The following is a 19,246-nucleotide window of genomic DNA, read 5'->3' as shown; positions in this document are numbered from 1 at the left end:
ACAACACAAAACTCAGTAAGAGTCACACCTTTGTGCAAGAGATTTATTTCTGCATAGATTCTGTTAGAGTTCAGTTACATTTCATAGAGTTCTACATACAAGTTTCCCAAATTTTTAACTGTAAAAAATGTATAAGCACTGTGTCAGCAACACAGAGCTGTAAGAACAGTCATGTTTCCACAATTTGCACCTTGGATTTTTGACATTTTAAAATTATTGTCACTGTGTTCATAGCATGGCAATGTTCTTCAGTTAATACAAGTACTTAGGCATAATTTGAAAAGTAAAGAGTTGCATCCTTTTACAAGACTTTCTTCTGAAAATGCCCTTAACCTCCTAAAGAGATGTGAAACTCCTCTGAAGGCATCTGAAAACTTCAGCTGCAGCAGCAAAATGCTGAAATAGCCAGAGTGTAACAGCATCAAAGCATATTGTATGAAGACTTGGTTTGATTGAAAATAAAAGGAATATGCTGTGTGCCAGGCTCTCAGCCATCAGGCTTTGTTTAGGCAGTTTATCCCTATGGGGCACCCGTAAGGCTCAGTGAGAATTAACTTTTGCATTCATAGGCTCTAATTGGGGATGAGCTCTGCCTCAACTCTGCGAGCAGTCCTGTCAAGGGTTCGCTAAGGTTTGGCATCTTGAAGAGCCACCGTTGGTCGTGCCTACGGGTGGCTCAGGGGAGCTGAGGCCAGCAGCTGGTGCTGGGTGGCCCCGATGGCCCTGTCCCCATCTCAGGGTGGCTCTGTCCCAGCTGTGAGAGCACTGGGGCGATGCAGAGCCGAGCCCTGGGGCGGTGGCATGGGGCAGTGTGCTAGAGACATAGTGTGGCTGCAGCCCCAGCCGGGACCCACGGGGTTCCTCCTCACACACCACTCAACAGCAGGTTCCTAAAGTAAATAGATACTGCATGTCTTCATTATAAAAATAAATAATTTGAAATTTCTGCAATATATAAATATATAATAAATAAATAAATATGAATAGATAAATAAATAAATAATAGCTCCCAATAGCCTTGCTTGTTGGAATAAGGATATGCACATGAGGATATGCAAAGTTCATCTCCCAGCAGCTGGACCAGGGGTGCTTCAAACTTCTTGAAGACTACTCTGTTTTGTCCAGAAGGTTATTGTGATTCAGGAACCTTAAGAAATATTTCAAATTTCCAAAAAAATCCTCCTCTTCCACTGGCTTCCAGTTCTGTGGCTTGGGGGCAGACAGAAAGGAGGACAGTTGAAAGAAGAGAATCTGGGCACACAAATCCCATTCTGTTCCCTGACTGTAGTTTTTTTCTTAATAATTAATTTTAAGACCACGAAGTCTCTGAGGAAGATAATGGGGTAGGAAAGCACAAGGAATGTGTTGCAGGTTGCAGCTAGTGCAGCCATCCCCCAGCGAGAGCAGTCCCAGGTTGGGGCAGCAGCTGGGGGGTCTGGTCCCCATCTCTACGGGCACGTCCATCAAATGGTGGATGGACTTTCTTTTAGCGAGAGGACTTTGGGAAGAGGTGAGCAGAGCAGAGGAGGCACCAAGGCCGTGGCCAAGTGACAGCTGCTGGCTGGAAGCTGCTCCCATCAGCCACCCGACTGGGAGGCAGCTCTGTGCTTTAGTCAGGCACTTGTTCTCAGTGACATCAGGACAAACACCTCAGTATTATTCGTGGTCAGCTAAACAACATAAAATAGTGAGCAGAAAATGCAACACAAACATACCATCAACCTGAGGCATGACTTTTCATCAGCTTGGATTTTCTGCAGATTATGCACTATTAGTGTCTTTGAAGTATTTTTGTGGCTTTTTAGGGCTTCAATAAATCCTTCCAGATAGGTGGTTAAATTCCCTTCCATCTCCATCATGCTCTTCTGCAATAACAAAGCATAGTTGTTTCTGTCTTTTCTGTGCTGTCTGGCTGGCACAGGTTGTATCACGGTAATGCAATTAAAATGCCTACTACAAAAAATAATATTGTGCAATAATATGAGGCCAAAAATTTATAGTAACTTTGGACACCTTAAGAGTAGGGAACCAACTCTGCAACCCAGTGCTCTGCTGAAAGCTGATGTTACCTTTGAAAGCTACAGAGCGAGGCTGTGGAGGTGGAACTGGGCAGGACTGGGCACCATTTGCTTTTTAGTTGCTTCCTTAGCAGCGCCCAGGCACGGGAAGGCAGCGATGCTGAGCTGCACCTCCAGCCCTGCCGCCTGCTCCTTGCCCCCCTGAGCCCGCCGCTGAAGCACGCTGCCCTTGGCTCCAGCAGCGTGGGCATTGCTCCCCAGAAGGGCTGGGGGGGACAGCCTGTCCCCGCGCCCCCCAGGGCAGGGGGATGCCTGCCTCCAGCTGGCTGCAGAGATGGTCACTTCTGCCTCCGTGCCCCGTGATGGGCAGGGTAGCCAGCGCTGGCACGGCTTTGCTGCAGGCAGTAGCCCGAGCACTGGTTTCCCAGGCAGATGGCTTTGCCTTGGTGGCAATGGAGGGAGGAGGATTTGCCCTGGGGGAGCCGAGCATCACTTCCCAGCACAGCTCAAGTCCCTCCAGCCCAGTGCTCCCGCAAAGCCCATGAATGGCTCGGTTGCCATCCAAGACCTGTCTTAAGAGCATAAAAGCTTGCAGGCATCCTCAGTGGGCTTGGACAAGGGCCACTTTCTCCTTCCAGCTTGAAAAGCACAGTAGCTGCACAGCAAGCACACAGCATTGGAATGTGAGCCAGACAGTGTCTTACCAGAGGTGGGATTTTGCTGCTGCCCTGAAAGAGATGGATAAAAATGATAAATGATAACATAACAGGTTCTCCTCTAGCGCAAAAAGTCTGATGTGGGGCACAAAGAAAGTGGAACAACCTTAGAGTTAGAGCTTAGTGTCTGAACCTCCTCGAGGGTCTCCTGGATGAGAGAGCCAGTGATGCAGTCTGTTCCCATGGTGTGTAGCACGGGGGACGTGAGGCACAGCGCTCCGAAGGACAGCAAAACTGCAGCCAGGCTCAGCATCGTGGTGAAAGCGCTGCGCTCCCCTCCTCGGACTGAGCATGACTCCTGGCTTCCTCTTATATGGGCTCTCTTGCAAGGAAATGATTAATACCTCACCACAAATATGCCTAAACTGAAGGCGAGTAGTCACCTGCACAATGGAAGCTGTTAGTTTCTTATCTGACTGAGGAAACTGTTTCTAAAATAAGGGTTCCCCCAGCAGTTCAGTAGGAGCTACGTAATTCAGATACTTGAGCCCATTCTGATTTTAGATGCTGATGCATTTTTATGAACTGATCTTGTCTAAAGATTGGTACAAGATAAGCCAAGGCTACATAAATGGCTCTCAGGTCTTGACATTCACATTCACCCCACTTAATATTACAATTACACTAAATAATACTCACCTTGACGAACTAATGCTTCTGCCTCGCTCTGTGTGGTTGTCATATGGAACCACATGAATAACCCGATGCTCACATACAAATGACAAATTTGGGAGCCCTTCTGAGCCCCAGCGGTGCGAAGGACCAGCCCGGGGCTTCCGGGGCAGCTCAGCATCTCACCAGGGCAGCAGAGCTGCTCCTTGGCTGCTCTTTAAGGAGCATTTGCCCAGTTTCTGTCCTCTGCTAAGGATGCTGAAACCATTTGGCCAGTACCTCCATACACTTCATCTGCAGGAAGTTTGGGTGATGGGGCTGCATCCCACTGATGATGGCTCTGGCAGAACTGCTCCTCAAGCTTCCGGGTGGGTGCTGGGGTGGCCGTGGTTGGTTCTGAGCAGAGCCCTCTCCTGCCCCCCAGCCCTGCAGAGCCTGCTGGGGAGGGGAGCAGGGCTGCCTTTGGCCCCTGGCCCTGCTGCACAGCTCCCCTGTGCTCACAGCAAGAGGAATGAAAACTGCGCCAGGATTACACCTGCAAGACATTGCTTCTTCACTATCCAAAAACTCAGAATTTTTTGTTCATATATTTTTCTGTAATTTAAATTTTGCTATTTCAATACAGCAGGAGTTTTATTGTCTAATTAACATCCTTTAATGTGCATTAGGTTTTCCTACCCTTAAAGACAATCTGGTGGTACATAGATAGCTCTAGTGACTGTTTTGTTTGTTCTCCCCTGAGCCAAAAGCTGGTGAGCCACCCACACATGTGCCATCCAAGCTGATGAAAGCCCAGATGCTGCTTTTCCTACACTCATGTGGTGTTTTCCTACTGGTCCCTGAGCTGAAGTTGCACAGAACATGTACTATAACTCCAGCGTTTGCCCTGCATGATATTAATTACATCAGGAGCTGCTGCCGTGTTAGCTACAAACCAGGTCTTGGAGCTGCTGCTGGGCACCTCCCTCCCCTGAGGAGCAGTCTTGTTCAGTTGTTTGCTTTCAGTCATTTTGCTAATTGTTTGGTGAGTTTGGCATCTTCCCCACCGTTCCCTGCAGCTCGGTTCAGGAGCCTTTGCTGGATGAACCGCCGGGGAAGCAGGAGCCCGGTGCCAAGCAGACCGTGCTCCCTTGCCTGCCTGCGCCGACCCCGCTGGCGCAGTAGTTTTCCTGCCTTGTTACAGTCACCCTGATATTCCCAATATTTCCCTGTAATCAACAGATCGGTTTTACTCCATGTGTGTTACCGTGGTGGGGCAGCACACGCTGGAATGATATCTCTGCCTCGTGCCATCGAGGGATTTGTGTGGATTCAGCCAGAGAGGAGGGGAGCAGCAGTGAATACCAGCCACCACGGTGCATGGCTGGTCCCTTTTAAAGAAAACCCTGTTGTTCTTTGGATTTTAATGAGTTCAGGAATGGTGTGGACCCTTCCAGTGACACCGTGCATTGCACACCCCAGGAAGCACAGTTGCGGCTGAGACTCAGATGCTCGCCCCATATCTGCTGCCTTCGTTGCGAACGGGTGGTTTGGGATTTTGCACATCCCTGGCACTGCTTTGGCTGCTGGGGAGAAAATGGAATACCGTGCGATTTAAGGGGAAGCAATGGATCGTGCGTATCACGTGGACGAGTGTGCCTCCTGGTACCGTATACTGCAGCCAGGTCCAGCAGTAGGAATTAGGGCTGCAGCTGAACTTACTGGTGAGCATCAATGATTTTGCTTTTATCTCAAAACTAGCTAAAGAAATGAGAGTCCCTGCCAAGAGGGCAGAAGGGAAAGGTGTGGGCAGGGCAGACTTTTACTGCTGGAAAAAAACAGAATTGTGAAGTTGGGACACCACCTTGTTCTCTTTAGTCTTTTTATAGCCTCTAATGACATGCAAATACATTCTTAGATTGCAGCCAGGGTGGAAAAAAAATGCTGATAAAATCAGAAAGGAAGATGGAACTTGTGGTATTCTGTACGTACACTGATCAGTTGGTCTCTCACAAACTGACTCATTTGTAAATATTCACTCAGAAATGAAACCACCGTGGCCACTCTGCTCCTCTCATGGCAGGATCAGCGCTGACCTTTCTTTTCTGTTCTGCACTTAGGGGATAGCTTGTGTGAGATGCTGAGAGGGCCGAGAGGGAGTTTCCATGAGGGCTTATGGAGCAGCACCTCCATCCAACTCCACCTCCGCTAGAAAACCTGAGGAGGATTTACAGCTAATGAGATGTAAAACGCTGATGTGATTTCACTCCTGGGCAGAGCCATCTGAAATACCCATATCCTAGTCAGACATGGAATTAAATTAATGAACAGAAAATGGCCTAGCTCATTAGAAATGGATGGAAAGCTTAAGAGAAAATTAACTGAGAATCTGAAAAGATAACAGAAAATTAACTGAAAACTAACAGAAATGTTCACTTTTCTAAGCCTGGAGAGATGATGGACTTCATTTTTATGAGCTGGGCTCTGCATGACTAGAGTAGAAATCCTGATGAGCAATCTCAGCGTAGTGATGTGGAGACTGTTCCTTCGGAGCACAATTCAGTCCCTCTGAAGGATTTGCAGAACTTCTGGTTCATCTCCATATATGTGGTCGTTCTATGGTCATCAGCACATATAAACCACTGGAATGGAAGTTCAGCCAGCTGAAGAGCATCTCTTGTGAAGCTCCCTGTTGTATTAGGGGGGAAGCAGACATTTTTGGAAGTAGTTTTACTAATTTATGACACTCTATCTTAACATTATCTTCTTGCTCTCATTCCTCTAAGAAAAGATTGATCAGCGCCTCCCTTCACACTTCTGAATAGCCTTTTCATGCTTGTGTCAAGTTCTTATCTAGGCCTTCTTGTGTGACATTGAAATGCTTTTATTTCCCCCCAGATACTTGCCCCTGCCACATTTCTAGCTGGCAGTTGCACTCATACACCTCTGAGCAGGCTCTTAAGACACGATGGGCTCCCTCCTCCCCTCCACGGCCCTTCTCCATAGCTCTTCCAGTTTGACTTAACCTGGAATGTGGGAGGCCAATGCTTTACAGTGATCTTTGTGCAACAGCATCGATACCTTCTCGTCTCGGCACTGGAAGGAGTTAAGCAGCATGGTATCTCTGTGGTCTGCCTCTGCAGAAGGAAGGAAACCATACCTCTCTGTGCGCTGCAGGGTGATTTTAAATGCTGTTTCAGAAAGAGTAGGAACTGAAATCATCATCGCTGGTGACTCTGCTCAGTCGGGGCATCTGCACCAGATGTGCAGCTCTGCTCCCCAGCCCAAGGACATTCCTTTCGTGTTTCACGTGCTGGCTGTGGTCGCTGGTCCATGGCCAGATGTCTGGACAGTGGGCTGTCCACTTGGAAAGTGGCCCTTGGAGCGTGGGTCCAAGTCAGGCTAAGTGAAGAGCAGAGGATGCGTGTTTTGAAATAGGCTCTGGGCACATGAAGATATTTTGTTTAATCAAAAGGTATTCCCCCAAGGTTTCTATGACTTCCTCTGTAGCTACTTAAAAAAAAAAAAGCCTGTGAGTCACAGAGGCATGCCCTTCCCTTGCAGGACCAGGGGAGGATTGCACAGACTAAGGAAATCAGAAATTAATCCAAAGCCAACTCATTCTGCACATCCCGGCCTCCTGACCCCCTGCCCTCTGTTGCAATCCCGTTGTCTTTCGAGGCTCTGCCAGGGTCCCTCTGTCTGGTGGGGGCAGCAGGGTCTGGATGGTTTAGGACTCACAGACCTCTTTGTAGCTGTCCAGCTTGGGAAAGCAAGGGAAATCTCCCTGCTTGCTCAGAGAGATGTCCTGGAGATCCACAACAAATTCCTTACCTTTCAGGTGAAATTAGAGATAAATTCTGGATTTTGGTGTTAATTCTAAGAAGTGACATACCTGCTTTGTCAGAAGAGATTTTGCAGGCAGCCTCCGCACTTCTCCAGCCCCAGTGGTGGCAGGTTGGTGCATATGCGTCAACATACATTATCACACGCGTGCTTCACCCTCCAGCCCTGACAGCAAAGAAAACAAAACACCTTCCCTACTTTTTGAAAGAAATTATGCCTACAGTTTCTTGTATCTTCCTACCCATGGACGGTAATTGCAAGGCATCTCTGGGCTTGAGTTTAGGGTGTAAATCCCGTACAAGCTCCCCAGGGACCCTGGGAGAAGCCATGGTCCCACAGCTCTCGCATCTTTAGCCTGGTGCCTATCCCAGGTGTGCGGTGGCTGTGGCAGTTGTTGGTAAGTGTCCAGAGAAGGCTGGCAGTATCTAAGGGTGATTCATGCCTTTGCAGTCACCCGTCTGAAACCCAGAGAGCCTGACAGAAACACAGACAATCCATCCAAACAACCTGTAATGGGTGTTTCCAAGCCTTACCCACTGACCTGCCAAGATTCGGCTCTGGAGGGATGGTAACCAGAAAAGGACATCTGATTTTTCGGTGGCAAAGAGACTATACAAATGAGAAAAGAACTCATAGGGATCGTGTTCTGCAAAATATAGAAACTGTTCATGAATCCTGACAAGTGGCTAATGAGAACTGAAGTTGAGAAAGGAAGTAAAATAACAACAGAAAATGAGTTATCAAGTATTTCAAAAAAGAAAATGGGGAATTACCCTTGTGGAACATTAAGCCAGATTTAGCTGCTGATTGCTACTTGATGGAGTTGATGCTGCCTTCATCTGGCCACGATGGCATCCCCATCCCCTATAGAGGGCTGATCAGGAGTGTGATGCCACGGCTGATCTCCATCCCTCCCATCATTAGGGCTAAGAAATGACAGCAGCAGAAGCAGTGCTCAGACAGGAGGGGAAGGATGGAGCTCGGGAGCAGTGTTTCTGTGTCCAAGCTGCTTTCTGTCAGCTCTGCCCCGGAATAAATGAGGGGCAGCCCCTGGCAGGGAGCTCGCCTGCGGGCTGGGGCAGCCCCTCTCCAGGCGATGCTGGGTGGTCTGGCTCCCGCGCAGGAGGAGCTCTTCCAGAGCCAGCCGCAGCCTGGAAAGTGGGGCTCTAGGAGAGACACCCCTGGACTGAGCTGCAAAACATGGCTTTGAGATGCTGGTGTCTGTGCAAGAGTGGGGTGTGCTGTGTGTCCCACGCGCTCCCAGAGCCTGATGTCTCTTGGTCAAACCCTCTTCCAGCCCCGCTCATGGTGGTGACAGAGGACATCTGCTACCGTCAAGGGTATGGAGGGCACCCAGGAGACTGTGGCTGGTCCTACACAGGGTGGATTGGCTTTTCCCACCCTTGGAGAGCTCATCATGGAGCCCATGTGCATGGACAGGCATAGGCATGGGGTGTGCACCTCAAAGGTGTCGGGCAGGCTGGGGGGTCTGCTTGTCCTGCCACCATGGTGGGGAGATGGGTTTTGCTGAGAATAATGTTTTGCTTATCAAATGGGGAATTCTAAACATAACCTACACCTACAACTTCTAAAAGTAGAACATGCCTCCGTAAAACGGACCTTCCCCCACTGTGCCACTGTCTCACATCTCATCCCAATCTGGGGCTCGTGGATCTGCATGGGGATCTTGCTTTTCCTGATAGTGGTGCAAGAAATGCATCAATCATTTTTTAACAAAAAAAAATCTACTTCCTATCCAAACAATCCTGCAGCAGCCCTCAAAAGTCAAAGCTGCAACTTAACTAAGATTTTAAGGTACGTGTGTTTTATTGTGTTGTGATGATGCAAGATTCTTATCAGTGCTCTTGAAGCTGTGATGTAGTCGTGGTTATCGTGCTCAGGCAACTGTGCTCAGCCTGCTGGTGCTCGTGCCGCTGGTAAGACTGTGCCTCCTGCTTGAAACCAGCCATCCTCCTCACTCCTATTTGAACTGCAGTTTTCTGGTCGGCTTAACGCCTGCATGGGATCAGAGATGACGGTAGGGCTCTTGGAAACCCCAGCGACGTGGGCTTTTCGCCTCGCCCAGGCAGGGCGGTGGGGAGGACGGGCTGTGCCATGCCGGGGAGCGTTGCAGGGTGCTGCCGGCACCAGGGCTGGGAGGTGGGAGGCTCCCTCCGGAGCTGGGACCTGCTGCCCCCATCCCGCTGCCGGAGCCGCTGGCCCACCACTTTGTCGCTCCCCCCGGCAGTCTGGTGCCCTGGGCAACAGCTCTGGTGCGGTGCCTGCAGCCAGCCCGGTGTTGACTCTGAGTTATTAACACTCCGTTTTTCCTTCTTGTCCGTTTGTCAGAGTTTCCGGGAGTGTCATGGCAAGAACACTGAGCCTGATTCATGCTTCCTACTTAAAACCCTGACATCTTTCTCTTTTTCATATACCTGTGATTCCATGACTTCCCTTTTATCTGGAGGGGGATTTAAAATTTAATGTAAGATATTTAAATGTAATTCAAAATAATATAGGTGAAAATTCAACACCTCATTGCTAATATAAACTTTGAAATTCAATGTCAGTAAGAGCCTTTTCAGGGTGGTTCTTATTATTGAACTATTTCAGCACTGAACGAGACTGCTCAGGACCAGAGATTTTCTTAAACGTGTTTAGTGACAGGGTGTCCACCTGGACATTCACTCTACATTGCTCTGGTTTTAGTAAACAGATTTGTGGTCTGGTTTTATTTACAGGTTTCCTAATTCCTATGGGAATTCAATATAAACCGATGCACTGATGACCTTGTCCGCATCCCTGGCAGTTCATGGTACCCAGGGATGCTCAGGGCACTTGCCCCTCCCAGGGCTGGCAGCTGCATCCCAGCTGTGGGGGCTTCGGGGGCTACTCCTCCTGCAGCAGGGGGTGAACTCGGTCTGTCTGACCTGGCTGGGCTCTGCCACACACCCTGTTTGAACAGGGAAGGTGCTGTTTGAACAGGGAAGGTGCTGTTCGAATGGGGAAGATGCTGTTTGAACGGGGAAGATGCCGTTTGAATGGGGAAGGTGCTGTTTGAACAGGGAAGGTGCTGTTTGAATGGGGAAGGTGCTGTTTGAACGTAAAGTGCAGTAAAGTGCAGCTGCTTTTGGTTTGACCATCGGGAGTGTGCATCTCTGAAAAAACAGGGTGTGCTCTGCAGTGTGGGAGGGATGGGACAGGGGTAAAAGCCAGCCCCCTACTGCAGCAAGCCCTGGCTGGGGGCCACCATGCTGTCAGTGGGGAAAAAACCACATTTTTGGAGGTTTCTGTGAGGCATTCTGTGTTTGGCTCCATTGGTGCTTGCCATGGTGGCTGCATCTCTCTGACTCTTTGGGCACCTACCCCTGCTGGGTTGTCCCCTCCATCCCCATCCTCTTGAAGAACACGGATGCTTCTCAAATGTTCTGTGCTGGAGCTTCCCGTGCCAGGGAAGGTGAGGGGATGCTGCTTGGCTGCAGCAAGTGAAAGCTCTTCTGCTTTCGCCGCGGTCAGCGTGAGCATGGCAGGGACACAGTGCAGCCAGGAATGAGTCACCCTAGTGAGCGAGAGGGCAGCTCATCTTAAAAACTTGTCTTAAGCACAGTGTAAGGTGGCAAAGCTGAGCTCAGGGCCAGGCTGGAGCATGAGGGCTCCAGGTCCTTGGGAAGGTGCCTGGGTGGGTGGGGGCAGATGTGGGGTGCTCACCCTGAGCAGGGTGCGTGCCCCCCATTCCCAGCAGCATCCATGTGTCCATCCCACTTGGCAATCGCACTCAGCTCCCCTGAACAGCTCTGAACTGCTCACCTTTCACAAATCAACGTCACTTAATTCTGGAAGAAAATGTCTTTATTTTTTTAAATGTCCGTTTGTGTTCATGGAAGGTTGCAAACATTCGGTAATGAATACGTCAGTATAGGCGACACATGGCACGCATCCTTACAAACTGGCCTGAACAGTAACATTCCTTTTGAATATTATTTTATTAAATATTAACTTTCAGTATCTAAACTGGTAGTTTTACATGGATACACACCTTCTGAGTACCTCCCATAGCTATGGATACTTAAACAATTTGAAAAACAAGTATTGCCTGATTCAGCTCCCTATAATGCAGCTCACATGAGACATGGGAAACATTTCATATCAGCTGAATAAACTTTGAGGAAAAGCAAACAAGACCATCAGAGCCCTGTTTGCTTTTGTATTACCCGGAGTCTGGCTGGATTTGGGTGACACGGCTCTGCTTAGTCAATAATAAAACATGTAGTGGCTGAAGTTACCCACTGGATCCCAACGGCCAGGGAGGGAGCAGAGATGGGAGCTCACAACTGGAGTGAATCTGCTCCAGCCCCGGGGCTGGTTCTGGGGGCTGAGAGGGAGGGGAAGGTGCTGGGTGGCCCCGATGGCCCTGTCCCCATCTCAGGGTGGCTCTGTCCCAGCTGTGAGAGCACTGGGGCGATGCAGAGCCGAGCCCTGGGGCGGTGGCATGGGGCAGTGTGCTAGAGACATAGTGTGGCTGCAGCCCCAGCCGGGACCCACGGGGTTCCTCCTCACACACCACTCAACAGCAGGTTCCTGAAGTCAACACTTAAATACAGCATCATCACAGTAAATATCTCAAAGTAGCCATAAATAAATAAATAAATAAATAAATAAATAAAATTACTCTTTCTTTCTGAATCAGTATGACATAAGTTAAAATATTAAAACTATATAAAATATTTAAATATTATTTTAAATACCTGTCTTTTAACAGAACAGCATGTTTCAATCATTATGGCAGGCATGGCTGCTGTCATACCATCAGTTTTTATACATATATATATACTTCAAACCCATATGCATATATATATACACAAACCCCATATATCTTTATATAAAAATATTCTATGGCCATATATTCCTGAGAATAAGTTAATAGTGGAATCACATTTTGTTTGGAGTAGAGTTCAGGTTCTTCATTTCCTCTTGGTTTTGGTGCTGTTGTTCTGTTTAGGCACTTGGAATTTTCTCAGAGAGCAATTTCAAATAATTGCCCAATGTGTCCAGGAACACTTTGCTCGTTACTTGAACAGTCTTACATTCCTTGTCAAGATCCTTTTTTTAAAAAAAAGAACATAATTCAGGCATGTAACTTAAATATTTATCATATTTCTATTTATCATATTTAAGTTATTTGATATATTTGTTTTCTATAGAATGGGCTATAATATCCCACACGTTTGGGAGAGCTGAGCTGGTCTCTGGAAACCCCGAGGCGGCGTGCTGGTGTGCCGACGGTGGCTGCACAGAGGGTGTCATGATGCTGCCACCCAGATCCAGCTGCTTTTCATATTATTATGGTTCTTGCAATTGAGATTACCACGGGGAAAGGTGGCAGCACATGGCTTCTTAAGGGAGAGTGCTTCAAGGAAGAATTTGCACCCTTCTTAATGATACTAATTTTCAGAAGACATTTCTAGTGCCCATTGCAGCCAAATCAGTGCCTGTCCCAGCTGCTGTGTCCCGTTATGCAACAGCCTTTGCTGAATATTGTGCTATTGAATATCACAAAGTCAAACTTACTTTGGGGATAACGTTTTGGTATCCCTCGAGCAAGGTCAGTCTTTTGGCGATGAATCTGCTTTGTATGTCAAGTTTTTCCAAGGTGCTTATAAAGGCTTTCAGGTGGCTCTGCATGCATCTTTCCACCTGCAAGCACAGGGGACAGTTATTGCGACAGTTGTGCGATACGTTGGTACCACGTAAATGACACATCATATCCCAGGAATTTAGATACCCATGAAAAATAATAACCTACAGGAATGAAGAGCTGCGTTTTAAAGCATAGCCCCTAGTTTTGTATTCAGCAATTTACTGGACACTAAATTGAGGAAACCATGGGGCAGTCTATAATTTTCATATAAAAACATGCCAGGGACAAAAAAATACTCTGCTGCCTTCGATGGAAGTTGCAGGTGCCACTAGAAACTGGACATGCAGAATTTAGAGGTGTCCAACACGGGAGGCGTTTGTTCCTAGAGGGAAAGGCCAACCCTGCATTAGGGCTTCGTTACTTGCTGTCATGTCTCTGTTAAAACTAGATCAGAATTGCTTGATGAAATAAAGTAATTCTTGCTGCTGTTGTGAATTTGCAACTTTTCTCCCTGAGAATAAGAGGGGCTGGTGCTGTTTGCCTCATGTTCATTTTTGATAGGAGATGGGCTCCTACTTCTCACTTGCACCGCTCATCTCCTCCATAAAAAGCTCATTTTTCCCACTGGATTGCAGGCACATACAGCTCAGGGCAGTTAATGGGTCTGTATGGGATATAGACCTAATAGTAATTTCTGACTGTTCCAAAACTAAGGGTTCAGCGTGAATTTTGGAGGCTATGGAGAATATGTCAGTGCACGTGTAAGACCTTTGCCTACTGACAGAGCATGGGCAGCAGCTTTCTGTAGGTTCTGGCCATAACTTTGCATTTCCCTGGGTTTGAGCTGTCTTAGTACTATCTAGGTTCTGAAGTGGAAAATAAATTTCGGGATTTGAGACAATAATTTCAAAGAGAAGAAAAGTATGCAGTTTCTTACCATAGCATTCACAGTTACAACTCTGGGAGCCTGGTGAAGAGAAAATGAAATTAGCAACTGCAAAAACAAAACTTGGACTAGAAAGGCAGCTGGCTGAAAGCCATTCAAAATAAAGAAACTTACTGCAGTTAAATTTAGCTCCTTTATGTGTTCAAGAACTTCTTGAATCATCAGTCCTACCAAAGTCCCGGGGTGCTTTTCAGTCGACGAGCTGGTGGGTTGGGATGCCTGCAGTGGTGCTGAGCTGCACAGCGCCCCGAGGCTGAGCAAAGCCACGACCTGGAGCAGCATCACGATGTCAGCTCTGCCTTCGGCTGGGTGAGCGATGCCTGCCTCTGCCGGGGGTTCCTCTTATATACACAGCACTGGAGGAAATGATTAATATCTCACCACAAACAGGCTCTTGCTGAAGGGGAGGCGGGGAAGATTTACCTGAGGAATGGAATCTGCTGGTTATTCAAATTAGTAAGAGTCTACGTACTTTCTACATGAAGAGCGGTCCTGCAGGCTCTGTCCCAAACCCCTCCGCTCTGTGTACTCCCAGGGTGAGCCACACAGATCCTCCATGTGGGTGAAGTGTAGCCGGGTGTCTGTATCCATGTGTGAAGATGTTAAAGCGTGCATTCACGGGCTATACACAGACACATATACACAAATGTATGCACAATTGTACATGCTGGAGAACAAAACCCTGATTTATATTAATTCTTCAGCACTTGAAAAAGTTGGAGGTCATTTAAAGAAAATGTACAGGCTCCCCCAGACACCTAGGGTTATAGTGCTCAACACTAGAATATTTATTTTTTTTTAAGATCTGTATGATATCTACCTGAACTATCCTGTACAGTTTCTACAGGGAATTGTGTGGTTAAATTCAGGAAATATATTGCGACTTGACTGAGTCAGGCCAGAGGTGTCACGTGTTGGGGCGCTTGGGGAAAGGCACTGTAGCCTCGGGGGGGGGCTCCCCAGCTGTCCCAGGGGGAAACTAAACCTGAATGGCAACCAAAAAACAGTTTGCCATCAAATTTAATTTAATATGGGTAGAGCTGCTAGTGCACAGGACAGGCTAATTATGAATATCAAGTGGAGAAATTTGGTAAAGGATGATTCAGAAGCCTGGCCTGTGGGTATAAAAAAAATGGGATTTCGTAAGAACAGCTGTCCCCCAGGCTGGCACTGGGAAGCTCAGCCGGGGGTGCTGGGGTCCTGGCAGAGAGCTGTGGTCTCCGCATCAGCCTGGGCTGTGGCATCTCGCACTGGTTTGGGTTTGGGCTACAAGTGGAAATGTGAACCAAGCAGTAGTTCTCCATGTTTTATTTACAGTCTGAAAATGTGGTTTCCACATCACAGTGCTATTTATTAACTCCGGGGCTATTGAGAATGCACTTGAGGGTGCGGGATGAGGTTATAGCCATCTCCTGGGAAGGCAAAGGAATCCTGTACTCAGTGTGTTCCCGTGCCTAGCCCACTTCAGAGCAAGCAGGAAGAGGACACACTCCATCATCCAGAAATTTTGTTAGGGTGTACTTTGCTCTTTAATCCAATATTGCTGATGAAAATCCTGAATAACGCTAGACCCAGAGCAGATCCTTACAGCCGGGGCTAATTACAGCCTTGTAAGCCAATGGTGAATTGTTGCTCACCTGCTCTGTTTAGCAGTGATGTACTTCATACAGTAATTTCAGTTACTTTCCCCTAATTTGCTTATGAAAACATGCTGTAGTCTTAGGCAAACATTTCAAGAAATGTTTTTCTACTAACCAAAGTATAAGTCCAAAGAGCAAACTATTTTTTCCAAACATTATGTTTGACATGATCTGCTTTGCTTTCTGTTTGTTATTGCCCTCTGGAAGCTGAAAGAGGTTTTAAAGTCAGGTTGGCTCTTGGCAGGCTGCGGTGTTACTCTGGCTGGACCATATCCAGGGGCATCTTCCAGGAGGGCAACACTCCCTTACCCTGCCTGCAGGTGCTTTATTGCCTACAGGTCAGGGGGCTGGATGCTGTCTCTCAGTTTAGCTCACATGCTATCAGGTATGTTCAAGTCACACAAAGTTTTGCATTTTTGCACCTCTAGGATGCATTTCATTAAATTCACTGAATACATCAACCTCCTGAAATGCTGACCCTACTATAACAACCTGCTTTTCTCCTGCTGTAATATGAAAGAGATTGCACCGTGGCAGGCACTTTGTAGACAACACTGTGAGTTTGCACAGCCTTTAAAAAAATGTAAAGTTAGAGGGGAAAGGAGAAACCTATCTCCTAAGTTAAGATACGGGCAAATCACATCATCAGTAGGCTTTCTTCCAGCCACCTTAGTGCTCCCACATGTCTACATCTTTAATCTAAGAGGTAGTTTCCAGCAATGAGCTATAGTTTCCTCATCATTTCACTAATATTTCAGCTGTGCTTAATAATTCCTTCCACATTCCTGCAATAATCTATGACACTTCTCTGGTAATTCCCAACATTTTTAGTGCAGCTGTCAGGGTCATGCATATTTCAGGATGAATTTTTTATCATCCTGGACATACTTTCATGCCAGAGCAGGGGACCTGGTGTGCAGGCAAGGGCTGAAGACCGGCTGAAAGCTTAGGCAGGAGGGTGAGAGTGTGCAGACAGGGATGAGTGGTCCAGGAGGGAAACCGACAGGTGTAAAACATATTAGTAAGAATACTTCAAATACAGCAAGCGATTTACAACAGGCCAGCATAAAGCAGTTACTCACACAGCCCCACAAGCAAGACACTTGCCAGAAAAAACAAAAGCCAGTGTTAAACTCCAGGCTGATAATCTGAGATAAATGCCAGGACTATGACTTTTATGATTACTTTATTGGATACAGTCTAGCTTGTTAGAGTAAGAAAATAGCTGCGCTGAGGAGGTTATGGAAAAACAGTGTCACCGTCTGGTGTCAGCACCATCTCTGAGGAAGTGCTTCATCGGGAAAGGGGTTTGCATTACAGGAGCGAGACACTTACTGATGTTTCCAGGGATGTGCAGGACAGAGTAAGGATCTGTCGTGTCTTATATCTCCACAGCCTGCTGGTAGGTCCCAAACAGATTTTGCACATTTATAAAATGTGGAACAGGAAAAAAAAAAAAAAAAAGAAAAGAAGAAATACAAAATAATCCTGCACCAGGCAAACATAGCTGATGTCTGTGACCCTTCAGTGCTGCTTGGCTGTTTTGTGTCTGTGTTTTGGCCACTTGCCTCCGTAAGTGTCATGCTTTGTGCCTCGTCTTCCCGAGAACACATCACACTCAAATCTGATAAAGATTGTCCCTGTTTTGTGATTCAAATGGTTCATCATTACTTTGTTTTGTTATTATATCTGGGCCAGGAAACCTGGCTGTGAAACCCACAGTGTGTTCCCTCCATTTGGTAGGAAACTGTCCGCAATAACAAGACGTTTCATCCTCTGAAGAAAATGTCCTCAGACATTTCAACCTTTCAGTCCTGAGCCTGTTGTGCCAGGCACTGCCACGAGCCCAGCAACACCTTCCCCTCACCCGCGAGGGCAGTCACTCTGCCAAAGAACAGATTAACTCTGAAGAACAGATTGTGTCACCCCAAACCCATACTGGCTATTTTAAAACTCATCAACCACCTTATTTTGCAGAAGAGACCGATAGAGAACTGGTTCCCAGATCCCCCGGCAGCTCCAGCCGAGCTGGTTGCTCCATAAGCTCCTTGGCTTTCTTCTGGCCCCAGGCTGTGTTTGCCTTTCTCCACTCCCAGAAATTCCCATAGTCCTCTGAGTTTTTCAGGACTGTTGGCAGTCAGCCACGGTCACGATGCAGAGAGCCTTAGAAACGTGAAAATTAATTGCATCATGTCCTGCAGGCTCAGCTGTGGCTATCTTATTTAATTATTCTTTCAGGCTTCTTTTTCTTTATGAAGATAACTAGTGTATTTTCTTGACTAGAGCTCCTACATACATCCTGGCTTACAGAATCTTTGCTCCAAATTTCTGCAACAGATGAGTAATAACAGCTGTGTGTTGGTGGCAAAGGAAGAGCCTCAAGAAGATAACCTAGTTACAGAGGGTTACGTGGTCAGCATGTAGGTTCTCCTCTAGAAATACAGCTCGGAGTTGGTGCGTTGGATGTTTAGTATCTGGTCTTAGGAAAGAAAATCTCCCCAAAGCCTTAGGCTTCAAACTGCTGTAGTGTTTTGTAAAACCGTGAGCATCCAGCCACTGTGCCAACTTTTGCAAGATGGGAAACTAGATTCTTTGCAAACTAATGTACAGCTCCGTTCTAAGAAACCTGCAAGGGCCCTTTCTAGGAACCGGCACACTTGTGGCAGATGAGCAGCATTGACCTGTCTTGGAGAGTGGTGTAGAGGAAGATTTGTGCATAGTCATCGGTGGTGATTACATCAGCCCAAATGCTTTTTCTGTAATGCCCAGAGGTGTGCGGAAAACTGCAAAGTCAGAGGGGCTGTTCTGGTCCTGCTGGAGCTGGAGGACGGGGGAAGGAGGGATGCCCTCTCTTCTGACTCCAAGCAGAATCTCCTGGTAATGAGGTGAGGTTGGTTTCTCTGAAGGTAGCACATCGTACCAACCTTGTGCTGTTGGTACAGTAAATACTGAAGAAATGCAGCTGTCTCAGTCCATAGCCCCCAGCACAAGCGAGCCCGCCTGCACAGCTGTCACCGCTGGTCACTGCATGCAGCCTGTAGGACAGCACTTGGCCTCTCCTGCAGCGATGGGGTGACTGGGAATAGATGGCAAACCAGAGGTGGATCACCGCCCTGCCGTTGTACTGCAAGGCACTGAGTTACTCTGACACTCAGCTTCCCATTAAGCTGAGCTGAAGTTTTAGTTGATTTTTGGGATGCCCACTCTCCGGAGTGAGCTTCTGCAAAAGGGTAAATATCCTCCATGCTCGCTAATCTCAATTTATTTACTCTCCTTCCAGTCACTTATTTCAAAATGTGTATATGTTTACAACCATATAATGTTTTCTCCTGGAACTATTAAGACTTACTCTTGGGTGATCTTGATTTAACAATCCTGTTAATTATGTTTAATTAACCAAACTCCTGAGGGAATAAAAGAGTAACAGAAATATTTGTGTCAGAAAGTTAATTTACCTTACACAGGTTTTATTTCCAGTCTCCTACAGAAGCTGTACAGATGGTTTGCAACAAAACCCACAGGTACAGGCAGCAAGTGCTTTTCTGTACTCTTAGTAGAACCTTCGCAAGGTCTCGCCGAGACATCAGGAATGCAAAGGTGTGAGGAGAGCTTTAACCATGGACTCTGGCACCCATCCAAATGCCTGTTGCTTTGGAACAGACCTCTGAAAAAGTTTCTCTGAGTCATGTAAAGGCTTCCAGGCTTCAGCAGGGGAAAGGTCATGGCTTTTGCCAGCCTGCCATGAAAACGCAAAGCTGGAGCCTTCTGCTGGGCTGCAGCCTGGCTGCTTCACCTGTGCTTGCCACCCGCTCTTTGGCTGCGTTTAGACAAGATTAGGCAAGTTTGTTCTG

This window comes from Falco cherrug, chromosome 8, assembly GCF_023634085.1.
Source record: "Falco cherrug isolate bFalChe1 chromosome 8, bFalChe1.pri, whole genome shotgun sequence".
NCBI lineage: Eukaryota > Metazoa > Chordata > Aves > Falconiformes > Falconidae > Falco > Falco cherrug.
This window is presented reverse-complemented; position numbering follows the sequence as displayed.